The following is a 10,857-nucleotide window of genomic DNA, read 5'->3' on the forward strand; positions in this document are numbered from 1 at the left end:
AATTCTTTGAAAATTAATTTAATAGTTGCATACGGCTAGAAGCAATAAGAACCTAATGGGTCACACATAAGACTTGGAACCTAAAAGATAGACAGATGTTAATTAATTAACGGAAGCCCAATTGAGCCCAATAAGGCCCAATTACTCAAGGGGGCGATTTTATGCATGGTGATGCATAAATAATTAGTTTGATTTTATTAATCCTAATTAGATTAGGATTATGAATTAAATTAATTAAAGGATAAATAAATTAGGAGTTTTAATTAGATTATATTACTCCTATTATTATCCAATAAGGTTATTATTATTATCTTTTATATTTAGATATATTAATAGATAATAATTAAGAATTCTATTCCGAATTGAATTCTTATTCAATAACCTAATTCTATCTAACTAAGGATCAGATACAAGAAAGATTATAAATACCCCCCTATAGGATTTTCGAAATCCAACCCTAAGAAAATCAAGAGAGAATTTCGACCCCTAGCTCGAGGACGAGATTTTCAACCACTTCCTTCCGTTCAATTGATTTTCATCTCTTTCTCTTTATCCTTGATCTTGTGTTGATTAATTAGAGACAATCTACTTTGGTTGTTTTAAACGGTTGATTCTAACTTGATCTTCCATTGTTTTGTTTTGTGCTCGGGAACTCGAAGTAAGAGTTGTGGGCACTTCGTTTGCAACGGTAGATAGAACTTCTGAAAGGTATTTCTTCTATCCCTCTTTATATGAAATAACGATTAACGGATCTTGGGGTTAATGGAAATAGGTTAAAATTTTTATATTTCCGCTGCTATACGTTAGCCTATTTTCCTTCAGTACTTATGACTGGGGTGGCACGGGTGTGTCAACTTCCTTACCACTTCTCAAGGCGATGGCTTGAACCGTTTCCTCTTGTGAGGTGATCGCCTCCTGGTACTCCATTTCTTCTTGTCTAATTGTGGCTATTTGTTCGCTCAGGGCCTTGCAGACCGCCTTATTGGGTGCAAGTCGGGTAGATATGTCCTTTAAGAGAACCATTATTTCCTCTGAATGCTCTGTTTGCCTGCCATGAAAATCAGAATTAGACTGAAAGTAAGAGAGATTATCCGTGGATGCCATGTATGGCCCTGACGGATACTGTGTGTTTTCCCAATCGTAATGATTGTAAGTTGTGGGTTCAGAATTATACCTTTGATGATTACCCAAATAACTTACATTCTCACCTCTAGGCATAAATCGGTTGACATGACATACCTCATCGCGGTGATTCTGGCCACATCGTGTACAAAATGGTATCCTTGGTGGGTTTTTACGGCTAAGAGAAGCCACAAGGAAATCCATTTTCTTGTTTTGGTCAGCTATGGATTGTTCTAGAATTCTGTTATCCATCATAGTGCTGAAAAATAAAATTCACTGATGTAAGAGGTACATAATTCACAATATTACAATTTTTACAATTGTATAAAAGAATTATATATGAACAAGTATAAAAGGTATAAAACAAAAATAGAAATAGAATGAATGCCTGAACTAACAAATTCGACCTTTGGTTCGATATTGCAGAGAAAATAAATCCCAGGCAACGGCGCCAAAAACTTGATGATTGGCGCTGCCAGGATTTTTTATTTTTATTTATATTTTTTTCCCCGGCAACGGCGCCAAAAACTTGATGATTGGTGCTGCCGGGATTTTTTTATTTTTATTTTTTTCTCCGGCAACGGCGCCAAAAACTTGATGCGCCTAACGGATGTTGGTCCGAAGGACTCACTAAGGGATAAGTGTACCCCGTCATTATCAAGTAATAATCTGGACAAGTCTAGGTATCGAATCCACATGATTTATTCCTGCAAGTATCGAGCTACTCAGTTTCTAGTGTTATCTAGGCTTTGGAGGGGGGGGGGGTTAAGCTTGGTTTTGGTTAAGTTAAACTACTCCTATCTAAGTTATTCTACTCCTAAGTGATCTTTCAATAATGTAATTACCCGAAGGGATATGGAATGATACGATAATGATGAAAACTAGACAACCAATTAATAACCTAATCTAAGTCACTTGTGTTCGGGGCGATTAACCCTACTTATCCTTCTGTGGTTCCTAGTTCGTGATTCCCTTGTAAGACCGAAACTAGCTCTAAGGCTCAGCAATTTAGGCTTAATCTTCTATAAGGTCGTCAATCTTATAGGCTCTGACTAGGTCAGATTCAGCTCGCAATATGTGTAAAAAAAATATTTAGATTTATGAATGAGTTAAACCAATCAAACAATACGTAAGACAAAGATTAAATAGATGAATCAATTGAGCAAAACAAGAATTATATTAACATTAAAGATGAAGAAAATTGTTACTGGGATACAATGAGCCTAAGATTTATAGACTGGATCAAGAGATAAACAAGTTGTAAAAGAGTAAGAAAATCCCTTTCAAGGAACCTGTCTACCGCTGCAGGCGTCTTCCCAGGACTTTAGTAGGAACCTTGAATAATCCTCGGAGAATGGAGCTTAGAATGTTCTTCAATGGAGGATGAAGGAGATGGAGGAGTTGGAGAGGATGATTTAAGGGGGAAAGCTATGCATGCTTTTTTATTGGGCTATATCGTGTCTCTGTTGGAAGCAACATCTGACTTAAGTAATAGATGGCTTGCTCATGTCGGTTAAGTAACATGGGCTAGTAGGCATCCGATTGACTCGTCAGCTGCTGATATGTATAATTTGAGTGGCGCACCCTCTTTAGGAGGCATCAAAACGGATGGGCTACTTAAGTATTCCTTAATATTTTAAAATTTCGTTTGGTGTCCATCATCCCATTTGAAACCATCCTTACCTTTAACTTTCAATAAATCTGAAAATGCTCTAGATTTCCTGGCTAAGTTTGATATGAATCATCTTAAATAATTGACTTGGCCTAAAAATTGTTGCAATTCTTTCTATCTTTGGAGGTTACGCTTCTTTGATCGCTTTGGCTTTTTTTTTGTCGATCTCGATTCCTCTTTGATGAACTAAAAAACTGAGGAAGTTTCCCGCCTTGATGCTGAACGCACTTCAAAGGGTTGAGCTTCATGTTGTATTTACGCATTTGCTCGAAGCTTTCCCTTAAATGATTTACATGATCTTTTTCTTGCTTCGACTTGATGACAATGTTATCCACATAAACTTCTATGCATATGTCGAGCAAATCATGGAACATAACATTTATTGCTTGTTGGTACGTGGCTCCGACGTTCTTTAAGCCAAAAGGCATGACAATCCATTTAGATGTGCCAATTGACCCCAGATATAAAGAGTTGTTTTAGCAACATCCTTTTCAACAATTGGGATTTGTTTATATCCAGCACAACAATCAGAAAGAGATATTAATTTGTTTCTAGACATAACATCAACCAACATATCAGCAATAGGAATCACATATATATATCCTTCGGGGTAGCTAATTTTAAATTATGGAAATCTACACATACACGTAATTTACCTTTTTTTTTACTATAGGAACAACATTGGATAATCATTCTACGTACCTTGTTGGCCGAATGAATTTTTTTAAAAGTTTTTTTATCTCTTCTTTTACATTTCCTTCGACCTCATTGCTCATCCTCCTTGTTAGTTGCCTGAAAGGCTTAAACTTCGGTTTGATTGCCAATCTATGCTCCACCGCATTTCCGCTTAGCCCAGGCATTTCATCGTAATTCCAAGCAAAGCAATCATTGAATTCTTAGAGCAATTCAATGATAGTCTTATTAAATACGGGTTGAGACTGCTGACGAATGTAATCCGAGCTTCCTTCTCAGTCCCCAAATTTACTTCATCCAAAGGGTCGACAACCATAGATCCTACGACTTATAATTTTGGACTGACCATTTTCAAGTCATTAACCTGAATTTCCTCCTCCGGTGAGATTAATTCTGTCGAAACCTCTTAGGGCTTCGACTTCCGAGATCTCCACATTGCTCTCTTCGTATAGCTTCTAAATGAGTCGTTGTGCATTCGATTTTGATATAGTGACTAATGCTACTGCTTCTTTTTCTGTTGGTGGCTTATCATATAATGTCCTCGATTATCGGTTCATTACAACGACCTATTGTGAGGCACAATACTAGTTGGTTTGAGGATACTTTGATCTCTTCACCGTATGAGTCTTTCTTATGGCCGATCTCTACTTTGATTGGACCAATAGTCTCTTCGTATAGTCGGGATCCCACCACATCCGAGTAAGTTTCAAAAGGTCATTCATTTGTATGGACGACCTCCACATTATCTCCTTTCTAGAATAGAAGGAATTGATGTAGGGATGACGGGATGCATGAATTAGAATGAATCTAATCTCTTTTAAGTAATGTCTGATAGCTAACCGTCGAATTTACTACGAAGAAGGCACACATGGTGGTGTGGTTGCCAACAGTTAGATCTAGTGGTAAGATGTCATATGTTTTTGCAACCACGTGGGTGAATACCGATACTGAAACTTCAGATGAAATAATGTCATCCTCTATCTTTTCAAGGGCTAGTACCATCTTCATAGGCATGATATTTACAATTGATCCATTATCCATGAGGACCTTGGAACCGGTTTACCTTCCACATACGCATTGATGTATAGAGGCTTGATATGGCGGGTCATTCTCGAGGTAGGTTTGTCAAAGTATACCCTCCTTGTGTGATCTTCCACTGATGATTTTGTTGTTGTTCTGCTTTGTTCCTTCGACTCGAGTTTATATGTTTTTCCTTTCGACATTTCACCTCTGAAATCTAAAGGTAAGATTAAAGAGATTGCCAGCAACCGATGTGGATGATGAAATCCCCTATACGAATTTGCATCTTTTTCTCCCTTTTTTCATTTCTTTCTTTTGTATCACTAGACTGAATGTTGGAGGTTCCATCTTGCCCTTGTATTTTTCTGCCTCTCTTTTTCTCATCTTTCTTTTTGCGCTTTTTGAGAGTGACTTATGGAATTTTCTATGGTTATTGATTTTCCACGGACCAATAGGTATCGTACTTTAAGGCATTATGAAACGTGGGCATTATTGTACCCCTTTCTCCTTTGATCTCTACCATTACTTCACGCATTCCTTTGATTTTGTTGTCAATATCGCCGCCTTGGGAATCCAAACTTGTCAAATTTTTGGGTTGGAAAAATACATTTTCCTCCCCCCCCCCATTCCAATGAGGCAGTGTTAATCATGTTAACCACCGAGAATGGGTCTTCGTCTATCAACATGGTCTCTTTCTTTTCAGGGAATTGAAGTATCCCTTGATTTATCATGTCCTACACCGCATTTCTAAAACCAAAACATACTTGAGTACTATGGTTCCAGTTGTCATGATACTTATAATAATTTCTCCCTCTTATATCTTCTTTGGATGGGATCAGATGCCGATGTGGCAGGGTGCCTTTAGTAGGTAGTCAAAGATTTCCCCCATCTTCAAAATGTCACAAGTATATTGACTTGTTGGATTTCTTTTAACCGCCTCAAGAACTTTAGGATTCTTTAGCAAGATCATGCATGTTCAGGAGCTGGTGTTTGTTAAATCAACGATGGCTACCTTATGAGTTTGCATGTCTCCCTGAGAGCTCCCTATGGTGTTCTTCTTTCGACGCTGGTCTTCCCTCATTAGTTCCTCGTATTTGGCCATTTTGGCCACCAGCTCTTAATAATTGTGGAAATCGGATCCCTTGAAATTTCTCCAGGTTCTCGAACTCCAGCCCTCGTCGAGCGATTTTGAGGAAATGACATTACATTTTCTGGAAATTGTTAATGAAGTTCTCGATAAACTGACCATCACATTGCACCATGCAAGAAAGTTCAGCGACACATACCTCATGTTCTGTGCGGTAGAATTGATTATGGAAAAACATTTTCATCTGCTCCCATCCATGAATTAACTCCATTGGCAGTGTGGTGTACCATGAAAATGTTGGACCTATTAATAAGCTAGGAAATAAGCGTAGGCGTAACATGTCAAAATTAGTGTCTACGCTCAACCCACTGCACTGAAATATGAAATGCTCTAGATGTTCTACATTGGATTGTCCCCCTTCTCTTGAAAAGGATATTGCAAGTCATACTACCGAGGATAAGGCTTCTGGAATTCAGGACGGTACACCTCCCTCACAACCGATCTGTAAATCTCATGCACTCTGTTCTTTATTCGTTAGGGTTCCCCCATATTTTTCATTGGTTTTATAAGTGTGTGCATTGTTCATTGTGAATGAAATCCGCTTCCTCGCACATTGCCCCCATATTACGAACATGGTTTTCTTTGTAATATTCAGCATGATTACTAGGTCCGACATGAGACTTAAAATGTTATTAGGGAGGCGGAACTGGAACGTTTTCTGGGGTGATCATGCCACCCCGCTCATTGAACTTTAGATTTTCTTCATGAGCCTAGGTTGGGATATAACTTTCCTATACCCCTGTTGCAACTCCTTTCCCATTATCCGCTACTCCTTAAAACGTTGACTTCTGCGAAAAGAGCTCTGCACATATTTCCAGTATCATGCTGATTTCTCCAATGAGATCAATGATTCTTTCTTCCAAAGCTGGCACCTTATTTGCTTTTATGGTCTGATTGTTGGCTCTAAGCGCATGCATGACCATCTCCATATACATCTCCTCAAAGTCCATTGGCGCCGCCTCTTTAGGTAGTGGTCAGTTTTCCTCCTGGGTCCCTAGCGCCATTATGAAACTTTGCTAAATAATTAATCTTTTTAAGCTATTGCAGATTAATTAAAAGACGAGTAAATAAAAGTGTAAAAATGACATGAGATTTGATAAAAAAAAATGGATATTTTATTGATGTAAACGGGTCTGGATATAGATGTTCAAGGCAAAATAATAACAATTAAATCAATTTCTATATCAACATATAGCTAAACCAATTGTGAGATTGAATATAAACAAATCAATAACATGGGCAGAAATTGAATTGCAATAATTACAATAAAGAAAATGAAATGAAAAATTCAAACGATAAGCTCGGAGCCATATGTTAGGTATTGAATTAGCGTCGGCTTTGGATCCACGAGCACTACAAGCACTTCGAGCGATCAGCATTGAGCGGGGTTGACTTCGTCTTTGGGTATCTGATTCGCACAATAAGTGAACGACTTGCAAATGGAACTAGTAAAAACTTTTGGGCAGATTTGGGTCGGACTTTGGAAAACTTTGAGATTTTTTCGAAAATGAAATCAAGTAAAATGAAAGGCTAAACTGAATTTCAAGAAGTCAAGAATAAGCCACATAAAAATTGGGAACAGAAATGGACCGGAAAGGCTTGGGAAAGTAAAAAATGAAAACCGGTGGGCAAATTGTACAAAAGCTGGGCAGAATATGCAAAATGTTTTAGGGTCAGAATAATAGCTTGTAAAACGAGTTTCTGGACACAGGATTGGGCAAAACGAAAGACTAAAGTGAATTTAGAACGTCATGAACGAATGTTTATGATAGATCAAGAGGAAAACGGACTTTAAATGGTCAGAAATGGGAACGGAAAAATCTTAGGCAGATACTATAAAACTTGATATAAATGATTTTAGTGAACTTCTAACTAAAGAATTAGTAACTTTTGGATTAGGAATTGGTAAATAAAGGTAAAGAACATGAAAATGGGTTGTTAAAGGATTGAATTGAAGTTAAAACAAACTTGAAAAGTGAAATTAAAGTTATAAATTATGAAGAACAAGGCCTAAAGTTCTAGAAAGAATTTGACATAATATAAGTGTCCTTTTGGGTTTATTGGTTGGTGTTTGGAATGGATGCTTTGGAGTCTATTTATAGTTTTTTAAGATTGTTTGTTGGCTGAATATGTTGTCCACTTCCCTTAAATTCTCTAATCGTTTGTCCATTATTTAGTTTCATACCTCAATGCCTAATTTTGCTCCATGTTAGTGCCATTTCATCCCATTTCTCCTTGATTTAAGGTCAAGGGTATGGTAAGTAGTGGATGACCTTTTACACATGTGCCAAAGATGTATTAGATTGGAGTAGTTAGTCTTTGATTCGGTTGTTGGCTCATAGCGATGCGTCTCGCAATCAAAAATCGTCGAACCATGTGTAGATATGCTGCTGGAAATTCACACCACACGACGTGTGAAATGTGCCACACGACGTGTGACTCTCTTTTACGCACTTTTTTATACCCTTTTTATGCTTCACACGTCGTGTGAGTTATGCCACACGACATGTGAATTAGTAAATTTTGAGCAAAGTCTTCAGATTCATACCCACACGCGTGTGGCTATTCCACACGCCGTGTGAGTGGCTTTGTCTGCTTGGTGGCAGGTAGGGTTGTAAATGAACAGAGCCGCTCATGAGCGGCTCGGTGATCGGCTCGATAAAAGCTTGGCTCGACTCGGCTCGATTTGTAAACGAGTCGCTCGTGAACACGATTTACTGGATCGGTTCGTAAACGAGCCAAGCTTGAGCAGGCCAAAGCTCGGCTCGAAAGCTCGTGAGCATGCTCGATTAGAACATTTATGAATAAATTTTAGTTTTGTAGAAAACTATATAGTTTTGTGTTAGTTCACAAATATCTAAACTTAATATTATTTCATTTGCTATTAGATGAGTTCGTTTACAAACATAATAAATGAGTAATAGACGAACTATTTGTAAGCATCTTGTTTATTTATTCACGAACTTTGCTTGTAAGCTTGTTTATGTACACAATTAAAGAGTTATTTGCAAGCAAATTTCACAAATATAATTAACAATTTACTCACAAACAATTCATGGTTAGATAATTTTCTTAATAAACCAAGTCCAAAAGATGATTTTGGGCTCGAAGCTCGGCTCAAGCTCGTTGAGCAAGCCAAAGCTCGGCTCGGACTCGGCTCGTTAATTTTATAGTAAACTCGGCTCGGGCTCGAGCTTGTTAATATTATAGCGAGCCGAGCTTGAACAGGCCAAAGCTCGGCTCGGCTCGGCTGGATTACAGCCCTAGTGGCAGGCTCACATAGTTCACACGGCGTGTGGATTTAGCCACGCGACCTGTGAACCGTTTTCCTTGGACTATATTTTAAAATTTATTATATAGTTTTTATTTATATAGGTGCAAAATTATATGAAAACAATGTAAATAATAACGCTCGAAAAAAGGCAGATGGTTATGGCCCATATATAAACAAAAGTATTAAGATTCTAATCAAAGGGTAAGTTGTTGAACCAACTTGAACATTAAGATAAAAGTACATCTTTGGATGTCAATAATAACATAGTACACAAACTCGTACTTCCAATCTCAGAGTGCCATTTCTTTCTCCTTTATCCTAATTTGGCAACAGACTCTAATTTTCTCAACAAGTGAACCAACTCTTCTGCTCAGACTCAGATAGACATAATAGTAAATGCAAGTAGTTGGTTTGCTTTTGTTGGGGACACAAACAATAAAGTGTATATATCTCAATGAAATGACCAAGCTGCCAGTGAATTGCAGAAAGGACCGTATTGGAATTTAAAAATGCATTGGAATCATATATCTAGTCATGAATTAAAGGATCATGCATTGATGTGTGTAGATGTTATGATCATGCACATAATCTGGTTAGACAAATATAGAATGTGAAAGTTGAGATTCACATAGAATGTGTCCGGTGTCCTCATTGGCATTGGCATTGGAATACAACGTTAAATATGTGATTATGATAGGCACGAGGGGAGGGGGCAGGGCTAATGGAGAATAAGAAGGAAAGATAGAAAGCAACAAGTCACTCACTTAGCTCTTTTACTTTAATTAATTGTAGGATAAAAAGTAGAGAATCAGCACATTCAAGTTGTGGTTCTAATACTTGGACCATGACCGTCTCATCTGAAGGCAAGCCATATATAATAAAAATCCATCACCACCAGATTTTGAATAAAGCAAAGGCATGGAACAAATGCTTTAGAATGTTCCTAGTTGCATGTGATTTAACAATCGCAAGCAGCAACAGTAAAGGAAAAGAGAAACAATAAAGGAAGCTTGATGTGGGGCCTTATCTGAATCATTGAATTGAATGGAGTATTAAGAATTTGGCAGCCCAAAGAAAAAGCATAAAGAAACAGATTTAATTTAGCACAAGAAACCAAGTACTGTTGTTTAGTATATTTTGGTTGTATAGGGAAGAGTGCTTGGATTGGAATACTAAAGTGACGAGATCTTAGAATGGCATAAAGCAAGAGTTTGTTTCTTTTGGGGGCTGTTCTATTCCACATTCTTTCTTTCTTTCTTTCTTTCCCCTCCCTCATATTTGATTCTTACTACTACTACTACTAGGTGAAACAAAATCCCTCTTTTCTTAGTATCAAAGCAACACTAATTCCCTCAAATACCCCCCCTCATATCATATGCTATTCCTAGAAAGCACAAAGCTGGACCCAAAAGTAAAAATTCATGGATGCCACACAGCCCAGACAATTGGGTAAGAAAGAACATTAATCCCCAGGGAATATCCACATAAGCATGGTCGGGTGATGTGGCATCACCACTGGCACTAAAAGTCCAAGAGACTGGTAGTTGTATTTCTATAGACAAAAAAGCATAAACAAATGATAGAGATGTAGGGGAGGGGAGGGGAACAAATGAAAAAAGATACTTGGCTTCTCAAGGGTATTGCTCGCTCCTACCCCTTTATTCATCCTTGTCAGATTCTTCAATAACAGCCTTAGTAAGCTTAGAATTAAGGCTTATAATTTGGGGTGAATCTCAAATTCCAACTCCTGTGTATTTTGGGGCCCTCCCTGCTTTTTGCTTTAAAGCCTCCACCAAATCCAATAAGGGATAAATAACAGCCTTATTCTACAGGAATGAATCGTAGGAAGATCACTCTCTCACTCACCCCTGCTTCTTCTCTTAAGATACTTGTGTTCTGTTCATCTTGCTTGTTTCAGAGCAGACACAA

This window comes from Euphorbia lathyris, chromosome 2, assembly GCF_963576675.1.
Source record: "Euphorbia lathyris chromosome 2, ddEupLath1.1, whole genome shotgun sequence".
NCBI classification, from domain to species: Eukaryota; Viridiplantae; Streptophyta; class Magnoliopsida; order Malpighiales; family Euphorbiaceae; genus Euphorbia; species Euphorbia lathyris.